Raw genomic sequence first — 22,263 nt, 5'->3', positions numbered from 1 at the left:
CGAGCCTTGGCAATGGATGGGAGGCAATGAATTCAGGTCACTAGCTGAAGTGAAGAGGATGCTAGCATGGAGTTGCATGCCTACTGGCAGCTTAATGTCCCATTTAATTGGCATGTGACATTAACTGACAGAGTAGCATGTAAATGAGAACGCAACTGTGGCTTTGTAGCTTTGAACGTGCTGCTGGTGAGGTGACTTTGTTTTAAAAGCACAGCTTGGACGAGCTAAACAGTTTTAATATTGGGATGACTTGCTCATCAAGAAACCGTGCCCATCATCCAAATTCCTAACATCTTCCATGAGCAACTGTGTGCTCAGTCATGGGGACAAGGGTATGGACAGTGCCTGCTCTGAAGGCACTCACTCTAGTGGGGTGTCAGGCATTGGGGGGGAAAAAACTAAGCAGATATGTTCAGAATGCTATTTGTGGTCAAAGCAAAAACTCTTAGCATTGTAGCTGTGGAAGTTCTAAATATTGCTCTCTGTTCACATTTTAAACCCTCATGAATGAAAATAATAAATCACTATCGCAGCAAATCAATAACAATAGTAACAGTGAAAAGAGCTAGAAGTTACCATAGCAGGCCCTTTTTTAATGCACTAGGCACTTTGCGTCTACTAAGTCCTATTTTGGCAGCACATTTACTGTGCCTGTTACTACACTGTCTTTCAGAATTATCTTTAATCTTTGTAAACACTGTGTGGAGAAGTGATATCATTTTGTTTGTTTCTGAGCCGGACACTGAAGCTTGGGGCTCTGAAGCTCAGGGCTTGGCCTGAGATGCAGCGCTGGGACACACAGAACAAGGATCAGGTCCTGTCTGATTACAAAGACCAGGTCATTTACTCCCCACTGTCTCTGAAGTAGCAGAAACCTGGGGGGGGGGGGCTCTGACTGCCCTTCCATGCCAGCCCCAGGCTCTTTGGTATTCAAGAAGGGCTTGTTCACTTTTGCAGGAAACAATAGATGTAATCAGCATATTAACCATCCTTTAGACATCAATCATGAATTCTTCCCTCCAGAGTAAATTGCTCTCCTTCTTTCTGTGTCTCTCAAGATCCCTGCTTGAGCCGGGAGAGGTAAGAGCAGATTAATGTGCAGGTGCTCTTCCCTCCAAGCCAAAGGCAAGGGGCTTCCCCTCCAAGCTGAGGGCAGAGGTGAGGGGGCAATCACAGGGCATGCGTGTGCACAGTGGGGAGTGTGCGGTGGCTGTGGAGGCAGGGGTGCCACACAGGAGCATGTGCTATAGAGGGTGTTGTGGGGGCTTCTGCAGTGGGGGTCCGCCATGGGGATGAGGGGTCTTTGGTGAATCTTGGGGAGAGGTGATGTGGATGTGGGGGAGAGGCTGTACTGCATGGTGGGTAAATTATGTTGTGGGGGGATATTTTGGGAGGGTTATGCTGTGGGGGTATGTGGTGGTATGGGCCACTAGAGTCTGCTGTGGGCCTCTACCATGAGGGTGTAATCTGGGGACAGTGTTGTGGAGCCGTGTCCTGGGTGCACTGTGGTGTATGGTGCAGGTGTGCTGAGGGTAGGGGGACCCCGCAGATCCCTGGTTAGTGAAGCATCCTGGAGAGCCCACTCCCAGGCCCCAGAAGGTTGCCCTTGCCACTGCACCTGCCTGATCCCCATGATGGTAAGCTCATGCCCCAGCACCCCACCTTCCCCCCAGCCACATCTGAGCTCAGGATATCCAGCGAGAACCTGGGGCAGCAAGTTCATCAATGCTGGTGACTGGGGAAGCCAGGGAAGTCCCCTCTCTTCCTCCCTCACTAGTACCAACCTTTCTGTGGGAGGGACTGGGCCAGGCGGTGTTTGCAGATCACATGGCACATAGCCACTGCATGGCCCCTCCCAGGGCTAGGCAATGCTAGGGCAATGCTCCTAGGGACCCTCCAGGCCACAGCACAGGTGAAGGAAGTGCCCTCTTCCTTCTCTTACAGCTGGCCTGGAACAAGCGAGCTACACTCCCTTCCCAGCTCAGCGGCATCTCTTAAGGACCCTGTCCTTTCCTCTTGGCTCACCCCTCTCATCCTGCAGCCTGTCTGTCTTCCGCAGGAGCCTCCTTGGCAAGACCCAAGTGGCAATGGCTGGAGAGCTCAGGCATGTGGGTGGCATGCCTATTTGTTCTTCTGAAGGTCTATGTCCGTTTCCCCCCAGTCCTTAATATGAAAGATTTTCCAACATACTGCAAAGTTGAGAGAATTTTAAATGAACACCTGGATACCCCCCACCTAGATTTCACCATGAATGTTTTATTACGCCTGCTCGGTTACATATCTACCCCTCTACCCCCATTCATCAATCCACCGTATTTTTTTTTTTTTTTTTGGTGCCTTTCAAAGTAAGATGCAGGCATCAAAAGGAGACAGTAGCTCCCTTCTCCCTAAACACTTCGGCATGCATATCGTTAGCTGGAGTTCATTATTTGCTTGGTGTTCTTTTTGTTTTCTGAGCATATAATCCAATGCACACATCTGGAGGGTAAACATTCAACAAGTTTTGACAAATGCATGTACCCATTTAACTTCGAGCCTTATGAAGACACACAACATCCTGTCACCCTAGAAAGCCCTCCTCGCCTGTCCCTTCCCACTCAATCTCCCCGTCCCTCTTCCCCCAAACAACCCCAATTCTGAATTTTTCCACCACAGATTAGTTCTGCTTGTTTTCAGACTCTAAATATAAATGGAATCATACAGTGTCTAGTGTCTAGTCTCATTGGGCTTTGGCTCAGCCTCATGTCCGAGATTCACCCCGGTTGCCATGTCCCACAGAAGTTTTGTTCCTTCTTCTTGCTGAGTAGTAATCCATTCTTGGACTATAGCAGAGTTTATGTATTTTCCTACTGATTGATTCTTTTCTTAAAGGTAAAGTGATCACCTCATTGAGGTTCCTGTGTCGTGAAGTTCCTCACACTTGTATTCTGACCTTTTTCTGCCACGGCCAGAAGATCAGGTGTGCTCAGGGATAGCCCAGGCCTGACCGATGAGAGAGGATGAAGGACAGAAATAACATATTCCATCATCTTTGTGAAAAACGTAAAACAGTAAAAAGTACAGTTCTAGAACAGAGCCTCCCAGAGTGTGATGGGATGTAAGAGGGGTGCAGGCAAGAACCTGATAACATATTTACCAGTGTGTCCCTCATCTGGCCTGTGAAACTAGTTTTCCTATGTGAAGGGGATATAGAGTTTGCTTTTTATTTTTTTTTAAATAAAGATTTATTTATTTTAGAGAGAGGGAGAGGGAGGGGGAGAGTGCACAAGCAGGGCGAGTGGCAGAGGGAGAGAGAGAGAATCCTCAAGCAGAGTCCCAGCAGCATGTGGAGCCTGATCCCAGGACCTTGAGATCATGACCTGAGTGGAAACCAAGAGCTGGGGGCTCAACTGACTGACACCCAGGCACCCCTAAAGTTTGCTTTTTAAATGAATATACTATCATGACAAAGCTTCATTTAAAGCAATATTACATATACAGGGAGTTACAATATGAAACAAACTATGGCCCACATATGCAGATGCCTGAAGTAGGGGAACAGTCTCAAGAACAGTGTAGTCAATCCTGGGTGCACATCTCCTGGGAGTTTTAAAAACACTCAAACCGGGGTCCCACCTCTCCCATCTAATTGGCCAAGCTGTATCCAGGCACTGGTAAGTTTAAAAAGGTCCACAGACAACATGCACGCGCAGCTGGTATGGAAAAGAATGGTTTGGAAAGCAGTAGGTCTCCAAGTGTGGTCTCTGGGCTGGCAACAGCAACATCACCAGGGCACCCAGACCTACTGAGTCAGAAACTGGGACTGGGGCCCAGCAGTCTGGGGCCTCACAAGCCCTCCTGGTGGGTATGATACAGCTCAAGTTTTGAACCACAGCTCAACGGGCAGGGGGGGCAAGCCCTAAAAGCAGCCCTCACCTGTGTCCCGAGAGCAACGTCTATGCCATCATGGTACTAAATCCAGCCAAGTTTTGCCAGCTCTGCCTGATGTAGCCCCCAGGAAGCCCTTCTCCTCCCCAGGACAGACTCGGTGCATGGGGTGGGAGTGGAGGGGAGGCCAGGTGGTGAGTAGCTGTTGACCAATTACCAAGGTGATGACATCCTAGGGTCCACTGTATCTTAACCTCAATTAATCCATAAGCCAGTTAATCAGCCCCCAGAAAATCCAGTGTTGACTATAATTTTATTTTCACCATGATTTTTGATTATCACTGACCTCCTTCCACTCCATTACCCTTGTTAATTGAGAATTGACTATGCAGTTAAAATGAATGTTTCCTCCACTAACAGAGCTGTACTGAATTCATCTCAAAGTCCCTCGAAGCTCAAAAAATGCGATGAGTCCACAGATGTATTGATCTGATACAATTCATTTCACCAAGAATTTATGAAATTACCACTCAGAGGTCACCTGTTAAGTGTTCGTATGTCCAAAGGCTTACAGAAAAGAAATCGAGTTTTTGTTGAAGAGTAACATTGTTGTTAGAGAGCCAGACCAGAACTTGGCCAAGATTGGCCCAGGGGTTAGAAGTGAGGTCTGTATTAAAAGATGCCCAATATAGTTCTACAGATTTGGCAAAATCCTTGGAAATACAGCGAAGATAAGGTGAGAACAGACACTCCAGGGGCTGTTCCTCTTTACCGGCTGGCTATTTCGATAAGGAAAAAATAAAAAGAAAGAGGAGGCTAACAGGAGATCCGGGAGCCTGATTATCTCTTCTAACGCTAAGTCTGAAAAATGAACTTTCGTGTAAAACCCAGAAGATTACAGAATTTGCCCAAGAAAATGTGCTAGGGAATCGGCAGTGACAATGGAATTCCTATTAAGCAGTATGTACCAGGAGGAGATGTTTGACGAAACACCACAGTCCCTTTCTGTATGATAACACAGTGAAGGAATAATGCCACTTTGAAGAAAAAATCATCCTGCCTGTGGAAGGCCAGTCGCACACCACAGGGAGTCCTTCAGTGATGGTGCATTAAAGACTTGGCTTGCTGTCTTAGTTCCTTGACTGGGGACTGACTATAAACAGCTCCACAAAAGCAACCGTGCAACTGGGAGGCCAGAACCAGGTCCCACACAGGACTTCCTCTCCAAGCCGGCTCCTCCTCTGATGACTGTCCCCAGCAGGCCCCGTCACACCTCTCCACCTCTGCCCCCCAGCTTATCCCTACCACAGTGGTCATCCATCTGTGGGTCTCCAGAGTGTAGAGCTGTGTCTCATTCAGCTGAAGACTGAGTACATCCTAAGGGCTCTGTGAATGATTTTTATTAAAAAGCCCAACTTTTTATACAAAATTACCACATACTGAGAAGTGGAGGAAACAGCATAATGAACTGCCACACAGAGGTCCCCAAATGGTCCTTAACACATTTCCATGTTGACTTCATCTTTTTTCCCTGGAAGCATATTAAAGTACATTATAGAAACCATGACATTTCACCTCTACAATACTTCAAAACTAAAAGAAATTTTCTAAAAATAGGAGAGTTTCTTATTTATCCATCATACCATGATCACTCCTGACAAAACTAATAATTAACAAAAATTGTCAATATCATCTAATACCAGTCCGAATGTCAATGTATGCCTTCTGAGGAAAAGAAAAGATGGATGCAGACATGGTGATCCTAAGGGACACAGCGGAGGTGAAGCCCCCCCCAGAGCCCAGGAAGCAAATGCACGCCACCCCTGTTCCACCCAGGGCCTCCACCACTCCAGGAGCTGCAGGAGGGCGTGGAAGGCATTCCCTTGAGTGAGGCCTCCTTCCAGAGACCCTGGGGACCTTGTTCCCATGGGTCTCCTCATCCAAACACAGCACTCCCATGCACTGTCCAGTCAGCCTGTGGGTGGGCCATCTCTCTTTTCCCACTCAGTGACCAATTCTGCCCAGGAGGCTGGATCTGGAATCCACAGAACCTAGCCTGTAGTCCCAGCTCTGTCACTGACAAGCTCTTTGACCTTGAGCAAGTGGCCTAAGCATACTATGAGAAATAAGACCTGCTTCACAGAGGGCTGCCATGAAGACGTAATGAGACGGCTATCAGACTGTCAGAGAGCTCCTAGCACACGGCCTGGGCTGTAACAAGCTCACCCAAGTTCAGCTCCGATGTTGTGGCAGTAATTATCTTTAAGGCCATGGGGCAGCCAAAAAGGCATTAGGGTGCTGGTGTCTGGCCAAGAGAGACCCACATCCTGCCAGTTCTCTGAGGCAGGGCGCCACCTAACGGAAGAGGTCGTAGGCTCAGCCCTTTCCTGAGCTCCCTTTCCTGAGCTCCTGCTCCCTCAACATAGGACTGTGCTGCCAGATGACATGCAGATGAACTGGGGGTGGAAGCCTGTGGACCATCAGAGCGGAAGGGTCTCTGTCAGAGGGCCTCTGGTCACCTACCTGAGCCATCTGGGGTCTCATACTGACCTCCTAATGGCCCTGAACTTTCCCTCAGAGGCACCAACCTTGGTTCTTCAAAGACACCTGCCATCAGCTACTCCTCTTTTCTCTCTGTATTGATGACCACCACTGCCCAGACCCACCAGCCCACCAGCACCATCAACATGACTGGTTTTTGTTTGTTTGTTTTTCTTTTTAAGACTTTATTTAGTCATTTGACAGAGAAAGACACAGCGAGAGAGCAAATGCAAGCAGGGGGAGAGGGAGAAGCAGGCTCCCTCCTCAGGGAGCCCAATGCAGGACTTGATCCCAGGACCCTGGGATCATGACCTGAGCCAAAGGCAGACGCTTAACTACTGAGCCACCCAAGTGCCTCTCGATATGACTGTTTATCAAGCATCTGCTATGTTCCGGGAGCTTTGTTGGGAAATTTTCAAACATTATCTTCCTGACCCCATGCTGCCATTTTTGGAGGCAGGCATGACTATTTGTCTTTCTGTCGCTGGTATAACAAACTACTCCAAACTTAGTGGCTTAACACAACACACACTGTATTATTTTACAGTTCCAGAGGTCAAAAGTCCAAAAGGGGTCTTGTTAATTAAAATCAACATGTCAGCAGGGCCACACTACTTTCTGGAGCTCCAGGGGAGAATTTACTTCTTACCTTTTCCAGCTGTCAGAGGCTGTCAAATGTTCCTCAAGTCATTCCCCCTTCCCTCCTCCAAGCCAAGCATGGCTGGCCCAGTCCTTCTCACACTGCATCAGTCTAACTCACTCTCCTGTCTTCCACTTTTTTTTAAATTTTATTTATGTGAGAGTGAGAGAGAGAGAGAGAGATCATGAGCAGGGGGCAGGGAGGTTAGAGGGAGAAGCAGACTCCACGCTAAGCAGGGAGCCCAGTGCAGTTCCCAGGACCCTGGGTTCATAACCTCAGCTGAAGGCAGATGCTCAACTGACTGAGCTACCCAGGGATCCTGCCTTCTGCTTTCACTTATAAGAATGTTTGTGACTACATCAACCCTATGTGGATAATCCAAAATAATTGTAAGGTCAGTTGATTAGCAACCTTAATTTCATCTGCAACCCAAATTCTACCATGCCTTGTAACCTAACATATTCACAGGTTCCAGAGTTTTCTGGAAGGCCATTATTCTATCCATCATCACAGGTGAAGAGATTGAAGCTCAGAGAGGTAATGGGGCTTACTCAAGGTCACGCAGATAGTGAGGGATACTAGACTCAGGAGATTATGGGGACTCCAATCTAGCTCTGCTCTTTCTACTTCGCTGTGTGACCTTGGGCAAGTCATTTAACCCCTCTGGCCAGTTTCCTTAGCTATAAACTGAAAAGTCTATCTACATGCTAAGATTTCTTCTAGCAGCCATCCATGACCACCAGAGGATATTCCCCTTATAATGTACATGGATCATAAAGTTAAGGACCCCTTAAAACCCTCACATGGTCTGTCCACAATGACCAAAACTCAAGTACTGACCATGAGAGGAAGAGATGCCAGCTTGGTCATGGCATGGACATCCTTCTCTCCCCTGACTGGAATCTTCCAAGGCTGTGGTCCTAGGAACCATGGAGACATGGACTTAGGGGCACCTTACTGACTAGCACCAACCTACCCTACTATCACCCCATGCAAACCGCCAGTCAACTTGTGTTTTCCTCCCAATTCCCAGCTTAGAGGGGAATAAAGACTAAGGTTTCTTTGTACAATGAAAAGAAACAGTCAGGAAATCAAATAGCAAACATACAGGGGATGTTTACATACAGGATTGTTTGTTAAAGTTTCCCAAACCAAGGCAGAAAAAAAAGCTCCTTTTTCTTTTTTTTTTTTTCTTTTGTTTGGTTTTGAAGATTTATTTATTTATTTGAGAGAGAGAGAGAGAGAAAGAGTGTGTGTGTGTGTGTGTGTGTGTGTGCACGCATGTGTCAGCACATGCACACACGTGCACATTCAAGAGCAGGGGAAGGGGCAGAGGGAAAGAGAGAATCTCAAGCAGACTTCCTGCTGAGCTTAGAGCCCAACTCAGGGCTCGATCCCAGCACCCTGAGATCATGACCTGAGGCAAAATCAAGAGTCAGGAGATCAACCCAAATGCAATTTTTATTACAGAAATTTTCAAACATACACAGAAGTAGAGAGATTGGCACAATAAATCTTTTCTTGACTCCTGGACATCACCTCCAATTCAGGTATTCTTTACAAGCTGAAATTAGAATTCTGAATCATCATCTGCAGCAGGCAGCTCCACGCACTAGTCCTGTATCCCTCTGTTATGAAAGCTGCTCTACCCCTCCTCCTTATGCTTCTGGACAATCAATTGGGATGTTCAGAAAAGTAACTTCCTGGCAAAGTGACTAGTACAGAAGACAAATGGACAAATCAGAGCCCATCTGCAATATGGACACCGGAGAAAAGAATGACTTCTTCTGAAATCAGGAGCTATAACCTCCACAAAAATCTGGAGTTGCCATCATCCCTACCTTAGAGAATGAAGCCAACACAGTAGTAGAAGAGTTGAAAGAGAGAGAGAGAGTATGGGGCGCCCAGATGACTCAATCAGTTAAGCAAGTGACTCTTAGTTTTGGTTCAGGTTGTAATCTCAGGGCTTGAGCTCTATGTCAGGCTCTACGCTCAGCGAGGAGTCTGCTTAAAACTCTTGTCTCCTGGGGCACCTGGGTGGCTCAGTGGGTTGAGCCTCTGCCTTCGGCTAGGGTCATGGTCCCAGGGTCCTGGGATCGAGCCCCGCATCCGGCTCTCTGCTAAGTGGGAAGCCTGTTTCCTCCTCTCTCTCTGCCTGCCTCTCTGCCTACTTGTGATCTCTGTCAAATAAATAAATAAAATTAAAAAAAACATACACACACACCACTCTGTCTCCCTGAGACAGAGGAGGACAGAGGACAGAAGAGAGAAGAGACAGAGTTCCCACCCACTGCTCATAGTCTCTCTCTCTCTCTCTCAAATAAATAAAGAAATCTTTAAAAAAGAGAGAGAGAAAGAGAGGGTGAGATTCTTAGTGCCATCAACAGAGCATCTGGATCCAGCTGTGCCTAATACCCTGAAACTTTTCTATTATACCATATTCCCAGTGTTGCTCAACCTGGTTTGAATGAAGTTTCTATGCCTTACAACAGAAAAAATCCTGAGCATACACCATCCCAGAGAGCTTTCTTGAAAGCAACAAGCACAACTGTCAATCTTTCTTGTGGAAGCTCAAGGCTGGCCCTCTTAATTAAAAAAAAAAAAAAAAGAAAACAATGTGTATTCCTCAAGGAATACATTTCCTAACAGACACAGAAAAAGTACGTGACTTTAGAATATTTCCTCAATAAAGGAAGAATTTTATTTTGCTTGATTTTTGGGGGATAGCAACCCATCGACGCTGTCTTAGTACTGTACAGCTACCACCCACACCTTCCCCTAAAGACCTCTGATGTTGCTACTTTTGGATAAGACAAGCTGTCAGAGAGCAGTTCTGGGCCGACCAGGGGCACTGCACAAAAACTGGGCACACAAGACCAGGCAGGACAGGGTAGGACCCGATTCCAGTTTTGGTGACAGGCTGAAGTGGCAACTCAAATTAGGAGATGTGGCCACAAATGAAATCAGAGGAAGGGGAACCCGGGGCACCCAGAAACCTATCCTCAGTCAGCTCTGCCTGCTCCTCTTTTCTCCTTCCTCCTCAGTACAGGCCTCCTCCCTACTCTGTGGACACGGAGCTCCCTGTGCTCCAATGCCACAGTCCATGACCTCTGGGTCGCCATGGTCCAGTGAGAGGAGGCAGGGGAAATGCCATGATGGGATGAGAGGTGAGGTATATGGGAAGAGGGGGCCTGTACTTGGCTACAGCTCTTGAGGAGGGCTTCCAGTGTCTTCTCTCCCATGAAAGATAGCATATAAATGTATTCACTGCAGTAGGGTTGGCAACAGCCTGCTGCCCACCCAGAGAGAACTAATGAAGTAATGAAGAGAGGGGCTGAGACAGAGGAGAGGGGAGAGGGGGTGAGAGAGAAGAAAGGGGGGGGGGAGAGAAAAGAAAGGAGAGAGAGGAGGGGGGAGAGGGGAGAAAGAGAGAGGAAGGGGAGAGACGGGGAGAGAGGAAGGGGGGTGGAGGGGGAGAGACGGGGGGGTGGGTAAAGGGAGAGGAGGAGGAAAGAGAGAGGAGGTGGAGAGAGAGAGAGAGAGACAGGAACGGGGAGAAGAGAGAGAGGAAGGGGGTAGAGGGAGAGAGATGGAGGGGGAGAGGGAAGGAGAGAGAACAAGAGGACCCTCCAGTACTGATAAGGAAATCTCTCCCAGATATATTGTTAAGCAAAAGGAAAAAAAAAAAAAAAGCAAAGCACAGAACAGAAATATAAAAATACCTGTAAACTCTGAAAGAATGTAAAAAAACCTAACAGTGGTGGTCTATGAGGAGGCATGATGAGAAAGAACATTTTCACAGTATACGTTTATACTTACTTTTTCTTAACTTCCCAATCATGTAAATATGTCAGCTCCCCAAAAGCAAATTTTTTTTGAATTTTACTTTTTTTTTCAGCGTTCCAAAATTCACTGTTTATGCACCACACCCAGTGCTCCTTGTAATCTGTGCCCTCCTTAATACCCACCACCATGCTCACCGCCCCCCCCCACCTCCCTCCCTCCAAAACCCTCAGTTTGTTTCTCAGAGTCCACAGTCTCTCATGGTTTATCTCCCCCTCCAAATTTTTTTTAAAACAAAACAGAAAGCTGGGACTTTCCAGGTAGTTCTCAAAGGACTAGTTAGGCGTATGTGAGGACTTTGACTGAATTTGCTTTCCAGCATAGACACAATGTGACACAGTTTCCATCCAGAGGTGGGCCTATGTTCCATCCCCTGAAGCTGGGCAGGATGGTAAACAGGAGATTTCTGAGGTTGGCCCCTGAGGACACCTACTCTTAGAACCCAGGCTGCATGACAGTGTGTCCTGGCCACGAGGTCTTAAGACGGCTCCAGCCCCTGGCTACCATTTAACTGTCACTGAACGAGCGACGCGGGGTGAGACTTGCCGAGCTGAGTCCAGTCAACCCCTGGAACTCTGAAAGATGCTCAGTAAATGACTGCTTTCTTTTAAGCCCTGAAGATTTGAGGAGTAGCTCTTAGTTTGTGCCCTTGCCTTACACTTCATTTTCCAAGATGGTATTTTCCTGACAAACTTCCAACAGTTTACCTCTGACCCCCAAGGAGGTAGCAGAAACAACCTGAGAGGGGCACATAGTTGGCTGGCCGCATGAGGACAGGAATCCTCTAGAACAAGTAAAAGATGTTGACCCTGCGTGCCTATGGGAACCACAAGAGGTCCCATTCAGCAGGCTACCAGATACAAAGGTCTGGCAGAGAGGGGGTGTATGGAGATGGGGATGCAGGGGGCATCTATGTAAAAGTGAGAGTTAAAAACCAGGGTCATGGATGAAATCATCCAGGAGGAGTGTACAAGCAAGAGGAGGCCAAGGGAAGAACTCCTGCGCGCCCCTCCCCCCCCCCCCCATCAAATGCCAGCAGAGGAAAGGCAGCAGGGAGAGAAATCAAAGCAGCAGCAATCAGGCAGGAAGGAGGAAAATCCAAGAAAGAAGGGTTCAAGAGCAGAGCATGGTCAGAGCCATCCCAGGTTGTAGAGAAGAAACATGCAAGGAAGGCCCAGGAGACTTGGCAGTATGGGGGTCACTGGTAACCTACAGCAAAGTAGCCCTCCTAAAGTGGGAGAGGAAGAAGTTAACATTTCAATGCACAGGACACCAAACAGCAAATAATCTGGAGCTCTCTGCTTTATCTTCTGAGAAACACTAAAGGAAAAAGGGAAGAAAGGAAAAACATCAAATGCACGTGGTGGAAGAGAAAAAGGACAGGAGACAAACACTGACAGATGGAATAACCACCATCTGCACGCAGACACATGAATATAAAGGCACAAGGTGAGCCAACCAACTGCCTCCTCTTGCATTCATTTTTTTTTTTTTTGGTAGAGAGGCTAGGAAAGATTCCTTTGCTAACAGTTCACAGCAATGGCGAGGATGAGTAAAAAAATGTGCAAGGCAAGGAGAGCACTCCGGCTCTGCCCAGTGAGCCAGTCCTGACAAGGGCCATGGCTGCAGGGGCGCCTCGCCGAGGGGGAAGCAGGAGGTCAGACCACAGTAATGTCTGCCACACAGGACGCGGGGACGGGGCATTCACACCAGCAACTCACCATCTCACTCTTTGCAGAATAATGCATGCGGAACCGCGGCTGGAAGGAAAATGGCCACATTTCTCTAAAACACTGGGATCTTGAATCTTTTCTAAACAAATTCTAAAAAGCCCATAACTCAACGCAAAGGGTTTAGCCACTCAACTTTACTGGGCTCATTACATGAGCAATTTTACATCATGTCCTGGAGTAAGGCCCTCATTTATGGTGACAAACATACCGATAGACTTGGTAATAATAAGTACACAGAAAATGTTTCTAGAATCTGCATTACCCTCCCCCAGATTTCTGCCCCTATTCCTCCTTCATGCATAGAAAACAAAAAACAAGCATAAAAAATGGACTGAGACCCACAAAACTATAGAGTGAATTAAGTTGAAATGTCAACACACCCATTTGGTGCGCCTCAACTGTGAATAGGTATTTTGATGAAGAGCTTAGTAAATCTTTAATTGGAGATGGAGTGTTTCTACATAAAGGCGATGACTAGAAAACATTTATCAGAGAGCCTAAAGCCATAACTATAGAAATGTTCTCCCATCCTTTGGTATTAGTGTCAGTACGGTGAATACTGTATTAATATTAAAACATAACACTGGAGATATAATCGTGGGTTGACAAATGAGTTTAAATGTTATCTCCCAATGAGTTTTTCTTTAACATCATCTTAATGTACTTGAGAAATAACAGAAAAAAGTCAAGGTACATCAGAGGTGGAAACATGGCTATGATAAAGATCAATCTCACTACACACTCAGGCCCTCTTCCAGAGTGGTGAGTCTCAAACTGCACAGCTGTGAACACAGCTGTGAACACTGTCCTGCTGCTTAGGTCACATATTAATACTCTATCCCAGTTAAGGGAAAATGTGGCAGTATTTTTCTTAAAGATGTCAGTTTTTCAGAAACTTCTGGGGTTGGTTACTATTTAACGCAGTCTTCAATTTAATATAAAAGGGTCTCTGATTCAGCACATAATTGTGAATTTGGTTATTTTCAGTTTAGCACATTGATAATGTTCATGGTGCTTGGGGAAGAATGTCACAGCGGACGCTGTCAGTGCTGTGCCGGGAGCATTCAGGCCTCACTGTTTTTGTTGTTGTTGTTAATTTGCTCTTTTAAGATTTTACTCATTTATTTGAGAGAGAGAGCACGTGCCCATGAGCCGCAAGGCGGGGCAGAAGGACAAGGAGACTCCCTGGCTGAGTGCAGAGCTCGAGCACAGGGTCTTGGGGTCATGACCTGAGCTGAAGGCAGATAACTTAACCGACTGAGACACCCAAGCACCCCTAGGCCTCACAATTTCAAGGCAAGCCAGCTTGACTTCCACGTGCTCGGCAGTCTCCCTTAGCCCTGATGCTTCATCGAGGAAATGGAAGCTACCAGAAAGCCCAGAGAATTAACTCCACGTAAAAAGCAATGCTCAACCAGTGATGGACAGCAATGGTGGCTGTATATTCAGCCCCTACTCCCCATGAGAGGCTAACTCTGGGATAGGTGCTCTACACTGGCTGCCAGAGTTTAAGCTCTAGTGGTCCACACTGCTGCCCTGCTCAAACGATGTGCTTGTCTGGCTTGTTTTCCTATTTTCTGCTAGGGCTTCATGGAATCTCCTCCCAGGTAAATCACCAGACTCAAACTCTTGTCTCATATAAAAACCCCTGTTATGATGTCCCAGTGTATGAGAACTGCTGCCTTAGGACACATCACTGGTCATGCACTAGCTCCTTGCCAGTGCCAGGTAGAGAGGACACATGGGTTTAGGGACAACCCAGGGACAGCTGGTATTAAGAATACAAAACCCAGTCCCAGAGGTACTGGAGGACAGAGGCCTGAGCAGGACAGCAGGGCTGCCCCAGACAACTACTGACTTAGGAAGTGTGTGTGGGTGTGTGGGTGTGTGTGTGTGTTGAGGGCAGAGGATGCTGAAGCTTTACCAACAAGGATCTCAAAGACTGTAAACCCAAATCCCCTGTCCCCACAGTCGCAGTGAGGCAGAAGGATGAGGGGGGCTCGAGGAAAGGCAGAAGGGCAGAAGCTGCAAGGCAGGGAGAGCTGAAGACTTTTCCACCTGAATGAGCCCCCACCCCCACCCAAGCCGCCCCCTGGTGTCTGATTCTCTGAGCCAGAATGAGCACATCTGTTGGCCACTCAGCTTGTGGACTCAGAGCATGTCCTTTGCCCAGAGACACGGAGGCAGGGAGCCAACCCCAGCGTTAGAAATTATTGATTGACAAATTTAATCAGGAGAAGGCCATAAATGTAGTGCCCTTAAACCTGCCAACAACGTAAAGGTCATTATTTAACTTGGCTTGTTTTAGGATTTTTTTTTTTTTTAATGGAGAGTCAAAATACAATATAGAAAGTTAGAAATGTGGAAAAAAAAGTTATCCCTAGTTTCCCCATTCTGGAGAAATTCTTGTTCCCTTTGAGTCATCTCTTGCAGACTATTTTCCTGAATCCGTACTTAATAGAGTAGCATTCTGTTTGCTGAGCATGTAATGACTTCCCAAGCTACTAATCTCCATAGTTTTAAGTACTGCATAATATTCCATCAACCTAATTTTCTGGAGCTTGACTATAGTCTATGTTACATATTCAGGTCACTTGTAAGTTTTCACCATTATAAATAATGGTGGATCTTTATACAGTGGCTTTTTTCACTTTTCAAATTATTTTTTTAAGACAGAATCCCAGAAGCCAACGGACTGGTAGCATTCCAGGGACCCCTGAAAACGGCAGCCTTCCCACTTGTATTGTCCGCAGTCCTCTGATGACTCATAAAATATAAAGTGGGTACAACACTGGCCTCCGTCTTCTCTCTCTCTCTCTCTCTCTCTCTCTCACACACACACACACACACACAAAGACAAGACTGATCAACAGCATTATAAAAATTACATAGAAGAGGACCAGATGGAAGAAATAAAAAGCAAGGCAATCTTTGATACTAACCATAGGGTCTGTGCAATAAACACTTATTTCTGATCTTTCAAAATGAAAGTGGCTAATAATTTCAAGTTAGACTCCTCCACACTAATTCATGTAACAGGCATTCTGCCCTAATGACCACCTGCTCAGAGAGAGACTTCTAGCCTTTGAAAGCCTGCTCCTTACCCGGCCTGCTGTTATTCCCTTCCTGACACTGCCTTTCATGCTCTTCCACAGGCCACTTACTGGGCCCAAACCTGCATTAGTCCCCTCACTTGTTTTCATCATTCTTTTCACTCCTCAATGGCAAAAGGCTTTCCAGCGAGCACACTGGCTGACAGCAGAGTTGCTGATGGCTGCCGCAAGGATGGAATTAGGTCGAACTGCACTGGTCAGCGCTGCTCCACACTCCCTCCTCTGTCAAACACTGACCTGGGGAAGGACCAGAATCAAGGCACTAAACCCTTTGTGTGTGCCTCCAACAATGTTCACTCTGCTGCTGCAAGTCACTGGGAGGAGTTGGAACTGCCTTGACAGTTCCCTCACATAGGAGGAAGCCAGGGAGGAGGGAAAGATGGGCGGGATGGGGGGGGCAGCAGGAAGATTGGTTCTAATTTAAAACCATCTTAGGAGGTCGGGTGACTGATGGATGCATTTACTCCCCAGAACCTTTTTTCTTAAGTACCTACCACTTAACGTGTACTTCCAAAGGGAATGAGTACCATTATCGTGCGTCAGCCTTATGGGAGGGAGATTTCCAGAGCCCCTTCTTTCCTCCATTGGCTCAGGGCCACATGGTGACAATCACATGAGAGCTGTGCCCTGAGAACCCAGCAGTCACACCCAATCCACAGAAATTGGCCTTCTCAATTTCTGCCCAGCAATGCTACTCTCCTTCCTTTGCTTCGGGGAAGATGGTAGCTCATCTCTTGTAATAGGGTCCACATTTGAGACTGGCAGGGGCGGAGGGTGGGGAACAAAGACATATTTTGTCATCTGCTCTGGCCAAATAAAAGAACTCTCTGGCAATATTCAGTCCTGAAGACAGAATGGTTCCTGGAGCTGTTTGGCTCGTGTCTTATTTAAAACCCGTCTTTCTGTGTTATTTTCTTCTAGCTCTCATTGGAACTGCATGTGCTTGAAGGCAGGCATGGAGTCCCCCGGAGGACTGTGCTGGGACAGTGGGCTCTGTAGGAGTCCAGGCCCTGTGGGCTAGCCCTGCCATAGGTGCCAGCAGCCAGGTAGCCCCGCCCTCCTGGACGAGAGCAGCCAGCTTGCACTCCTTACCTCCCAGATGGCAGGTCCCTAGCTCCAATGTGAGAAAATCTATGCTGGAACCTCACTCAGCCTGTGTGCACAGGGCTATCAGAGAAAGAGAAAACAGGCTTTCACTCAGAAGGAAGCAAGCACCAGAGCCCACCCCCTAGATTTACCCTCAGTGACCAGACAGACATCTATTGGCTGCCACTACCCGGCACATGTGTGAGGCTGAGGATGGGAGCATCCAATGAGACAACTTCCAAAGAGGGCTCTGCAAACTTCAAAGGGTTAAGTAAACTGAACATTAGCATTCCTCTCCCCATTCCGAGGCTAAAGCACAACAACGTTTTAAAGTACGCATTCTTATAAGATGACCTTGGCGGTATAAACCACAGTTTACCAGAATTTATAGAAAAATGCCATCCACCGGTCTTCAAAGGTATATAAATAAATGAGTATGAGCCTCAACCAACATTTATGGACACATTCTACACGGATACTGAATAGATTTCTGCAATCGTCCCACCTTTTCACATTCTCATGGCATGCCAGGCTCTCCTTCCTGACAGTTAATACCCGACAGTTCATACCATGACAGCATGTGTGCTCATGTCCGCCTTTCTTAATAACCTGTCTCATGATGCCCGTGGGCCCCCTGAGGGCTGAGACGGAGTTGCTTTGACTCAGCCTTCTAATCCCCACGACCCTGCCTGAAGAATTTATAAGAGAAAGAAAGGAAAGGGAGATAGGCAGGGAGGGAGGGAGGTCAAGGAGCCAGGCCCGGTGCTGGGGACCAGGAACGCTCAGTCCAAAAGCTGTGGAAGTTCTTACAGCCCAGCGAAGGGCAAGTCGGGGTCAGCTGGAGAAGGGCGTGCCTGGCAGCAGTGGCCACTGGGACTGTGGGAAGGCAAAACCAATTCAGAAAAGCTTCCCTGCAATAGGGCTGTGCCTCCGCAGCTGCTCCAGGAACTCCAGCTTTAGGGGCAGTTCTGGTCAGGGGCAGCGATGGCAGAGAGGCATGGAGATGCAGATCAGACCTACGAGGGAAAGGAGGCCAGCCCCAGAGATGGCACTCCTAGGGAGATAGAAGAGACAGCCCTCACTTCCAGAAGATGCCACTTTCACCCAAAACCCCATCACGGAGAAGCTTAGATTTGCCCAGACTCATACTAGTAATAGAACGAATGCCCTTCTATTCCTGCTTCCCAGATTGGGGCTGTGGGTCTGTGTGTAGGTGAGGGAGACAACAATGAGGGGGCCGTCAGCCCCCCGTGGCTGGTTAAACACCACTATGCCCAAGTGCGAGGCTGAACCAGTGGGGTAGCAGCCGCCATCCTGTGGCCTGCCCTGCAAGATGGGATCCGTCTGTCTTCACCAGGGAACCGTGATAAACGAGCAAAGACAGACACTGGTCAGGACCAGCCACTTTATTTAAGAGCTTCGACAGCCCAAAGTGGTTTTACATAGAGGCACGGAAGATTTATCTTGATGATAAAATACCTGAACTTGAAAGGCACATAAATTATCATTTTGCAGGGTTTTTCCCTTTTAAGATTTCACATAGTCAAGTGCTTTAAGTAATGAATGAAATGCACATAAAGTTGACTTAATTTCACAAGAGTTGTCTGGTTCCTGTCTCCAGAGAGTCTTTGCTTCCAGAAGGGGCTGAGTTCAGAAGCAACGCCACCCCTCTGTGCCTTCGGCCTTCTGTTTCCACATCACAGCGGAGATCATTTGGAGGGCTGATAAATACGGTAATAATAACAGCAACTATTATACTGCTGAGCACTCACCCCACCGGGAGTCTGAGCACCAGAACAGCACCTCCTACGAGGAGCATTCCCACCGTAATACTCCTCATAGCCCTGGGAGTTCACACTACTGAGAGAGGGCTTCATCCCTTCCCTTTCCACCTCAAGCTTCCTAATTAAGTTCTTCTCCGCAGCACATCTCTTAACTAGGCAAGAGACCCTGCAGGAAAGCATCCCTGGTGGGAACTGAAAACTACCCCCTCAAACCAGAACAGCTGCCCTGAGCCAGCAAGGCCCCCAGGGCTGACCCTAAGGCCCCAATCGACCTGACCTTCACAGCCCAGCTTCCTATACTCACTGACCTTTGTCCCACCTTTTCCTTACATAAGCCTGGAAGTCGTTTTGGCACTTAGCCCACAACCTTTAAGATGTCAGTCTGCTGGCTCCCTGGTCCTAACCTCACTGAAATAAATTCCTTTCCTGTTTCACCACCACTGGTCCCTCTGCCTTTGGATTTTGCCAGCAGTGAGGGCCGAACCTGTCTGTTTGGGATTCCCCCCGTCCCCAGAGCCAGGTACTCCTGTATCCCTGCACTCCAGCTACCAATGATTTCCAGATTCCAAATGCAAAAACTGGGCCTTTGAGAGTTTCTATGATGCATGTGAGGTCACACAAGTAATTCTGTCAGACTCCAAACCTGCAGGGATCACCACAACGCGGCAACATACATGAAAACACTTGGCCAGGAGCAAGTACTTGAAAACACCTGCTTTTCTGCCCATATTCATACTCCTTTCTTTTAATCAGCACACTTTAACACAGAAAAGTCTGCTTGTGGGTTTGTATGCATCCATTCATCCAGGCACCATTCTTCTGGCCCCCATACTTTGCTGCATGCAGGATTAACCAGACTGCATTCCCCAGCACCCACACCAGCCTCAGGATATCACCATACCCCTCTGAAGGTTGGAGGCAGCACCTGGCAGGGGCAGCCCCTCACAGGAGACCCACACGGAGCTGTGGGTTAGAGGCAGAACGTGAACAAGACAACTTTAGTTAGATCTTTTTCACCTTAGTCCTCACCCCCTCCCTTACCCCTTAGCTTTTGCTTCTAAGGCCAGTCTTCAAGACCTCCAACTCCTGTGGCTCCCGGAGGCCTTTTATCATGCAGAACATTCCTCTCTCTGATGCCTGCAGAAGCTTCCCAGTAAAACCAGGGCCAAAGATAACCCAGCTCCTCAGCTAATCACCCAGCACAGACCCTCAAAGCCACCCCCTCACACCCACCTCCCTCGCCTGGTTTCACCAACTTTTACCCAAAATAAAGAATAAGAACAAGAGCATCAGCAGTAGCAACTTCCTACATGTTAGGCATTGATGTATTTTAGGTGCACTAACTCATTAAATCCTGTAATAATCCTCTGACCTAGGCACTATTATTACTCCTATTTTAGTTCTTTAGGAGAAGAGGGAGAGAGTACTTCTTCAGGGCCAACTATATGCCAGGCACTGGGAAGCGTGCACAGAGGATAAGTGACCTGCCCAGGGTCCATCACAGAGCTGGGAAGTAAGGAATAAAAATCTGGACCCAGGTCTGCAACAGCCTGGCCTACAGCCTCCCCCACCCACCCCCTGCCCTTCTCCATGGCAGGCACCGCCACGGTCTGCAAGGGAGAACAGAGTGGCTGCACAAAGACAGCCCTCTCTCCCTCTTTCTCCACACCCTTCTGTTAACATCTGTCCTGTTTTTATTACCACTACCCACAAACAGTGCCAGTCTCCTCTCTCAACTGTGTTCGCCCACTCTCTGGGCCTCCCAGCCAGTTTTCATGCAGCAAATCCTAAAGCTTACAGCAACCGTGTAAACAAAGCCAAAGAAAGAAATAGGAAATTTCAAGCCAATAAAATACACGAAGAGGCTGACAGGTGATCCCTGAAGTGCCAAACCGCCTCCTAAATCCCTGGGATTTCAAGATCTGGAGGTCCTCAGCTAGGGACCAGAGGGTTACTGCCTCTGGGGAGCGTTTTCCCCAGCTGTTGGGGATGATGCCACCAATGAAAGTGAGCAAGTAACTGATGGAGAGGGAGCCTTAACGTTTTGGAGCCTTAGGAAACTGGCTGTAACAGGTGAGGCTTTGTGGGAAATGAGCACCTCAGGAGGGTGAGGCGGAGTAGGAGGGCACTCCAGTAACACCAGAGAGTCAGAAGCCCACAGGCCGAAACTCCTGAGTTAGATTTCTCTCTGATCTCTCAGGGCCAGTCAGAAGTGCTACTTAAGTGTTCCCAGTACCCCATTTTAGAGAACAGAACGGGCGGTTGGAGACATCCTACTCACAAGGTAAGAGGACTCCAGGTGGGAAGTGATTTTGCGCAGAGGCAGGCACTCTCTTTAGAGCCCAGATCAACGTCCTCCTCCAACCAGAAACCTGTTTTCACCTGTACCTCACTGGCTGACCCCGGAACACCGCTAAGTCCTGTAAATTCAACACCTCAATCTTCAATGGGAAGGCGCGTTCCTATTTTAGGGAGCGGAAAGTTCGGGAACTGGCTTCCCCCGAGCTCTCTGCAGCCAGGCACCACAGTCCTTCCTTTCCTCAAACAAGCCACCTTCTCTCCTAACAAAATGTGTTTGCTCTGTTGTCCTCCACTCTGGAACGGTGGGGCTCAGGCTGAAGTTGGCGCTCCCGTATCCTTCAGAAATGGCGGCCGCCGGTTAAACGCTCGCCCCGCGCCCGCACGCTCTTTCCGCAGTTCCACCGTTTACACTGTGTCTGTAGATGATCTCCCCGCTGTGGGTCTTTCCCTCTAGACTGTGAGCTCCAGCGTGGCGAGCACCACGTGAGCTCGCCCACCTCCGTATGCCCAGCACTTGGCCGAGTGGTAGGCACTTGGTGGCACGCGATGCGTATGTGGGGACACGTCTTTGTATCTGCAAGCTGCCAGAGTGGGCCAAAGTGGGTTCCGAACTCTTTCTGTGTGCCGGCCTCGGGTCGGAGCCGAAGGCCTACTGGGGCTTAGGCTGACCCCGCTACGGGGAGAGCAGAAGGCGCAAGAGCCTGCAGGGGAGGCGTTCCGGCGTCCATCCTACCCAGGCCAGCTGCCGGGCTCCGCACCCCGCTGCCACCTGTCGCCCCCAGGTCTGGGCCGGCGCCCGCGAGGCTGAGGGCGGGCTGGAGGCGCTTACCTGCGCGTCCGGGCTCCGCAGAGGCTCTCTTTCGGTGAGCCTCGGGGGACTGCGAGGGACTGGGGAATCCGCCGCACCGAACCCGGGCTCCAAGACCGCGCAGGACGGCGCCTGCTCCGGCGGAGGAAGGCCCTCTGCGGCCGGACGGTCCCGGGACAAGGCGGCCCGGGGGCAAGGCCGCTCCGCCCCCACGCGCTGAGCGGGGCGGGCCCTACGGTGAACTTGACCCCGCGCTCCCCGGGAGGCCCGCTGTGGGCGGAGCCAGAGGAAAACTCCGCTCTGCGCCCCGCCCCCTCGCTGGGGACGGTCCCTAAGGGCGACCCGGCCCTGTGCTCCGCCTTTTCGAAGCCCCGCCTGCCTTCCCACCCTAGAACCCCACCTCTGCTCTCACCCACTGTTTTTTTTTGTGTTGTGTGCCTCTTGGCTTGTAATTTTCCCGTTTTGTATTCCGTTTTATTTCTTGTTTTTATTTCTCTACTTTAAAAGATAGAATTAAAAGATATATCAAAGTAATACATGAACACTG

At 48.6% G+C, this 22,263-nt stretch overlaps 1 protein-coding gene across 4 annotated transcripts in view; it reads right to left on the bottom strand.

Annotated features, from left to right (window-relative positions):
- Positions 1–21,970, bottom strand: part of NMNAT3 (nicotinamide nucleotide adenylyltransferase 3) — a 125,440-nt gene extending 103,470 nt beyond the window's left edge. Inside the window, exon 1 of one of the 4 annotated variants that reach the window (XM_045088850.1) lies at positions 21,738–21,970. The gene's annotated coding sequence lies outside the window, so the exon portion shown is untranslated. Of the gene's footprint in view, positions 1–20,888; positions 21,718–21,737 lie in introns of those variants that run through there. The other 3 variants (XM_045088848.1, XM_045088852.1, XM_045088849.1) reach the window with 3 other exon arrangements.
- Positions 21,971–22,263: the final 293 nt, after the last annotated feature.

This window comes from Mustela putorius, unplaced genomic scaffold (genome assembly GCF_011764305.1).
Source record: "Mustela putorius furo isolate JIRA1106 unplaced genomic scaffold, ASM1176430v1.1 tig00003834_pilon_pilon_pilon, whole genome shotgun sequence".
NCBI classification, from domain to species: Eukaryota; Metazoa; Chordata; class Mammalia; order Carnivora; family Mustelidae; genus Mustela; species Mustela putorius.
This window is presented reverse-complemented; position numbering and strand designations above follow the sequence as displayed.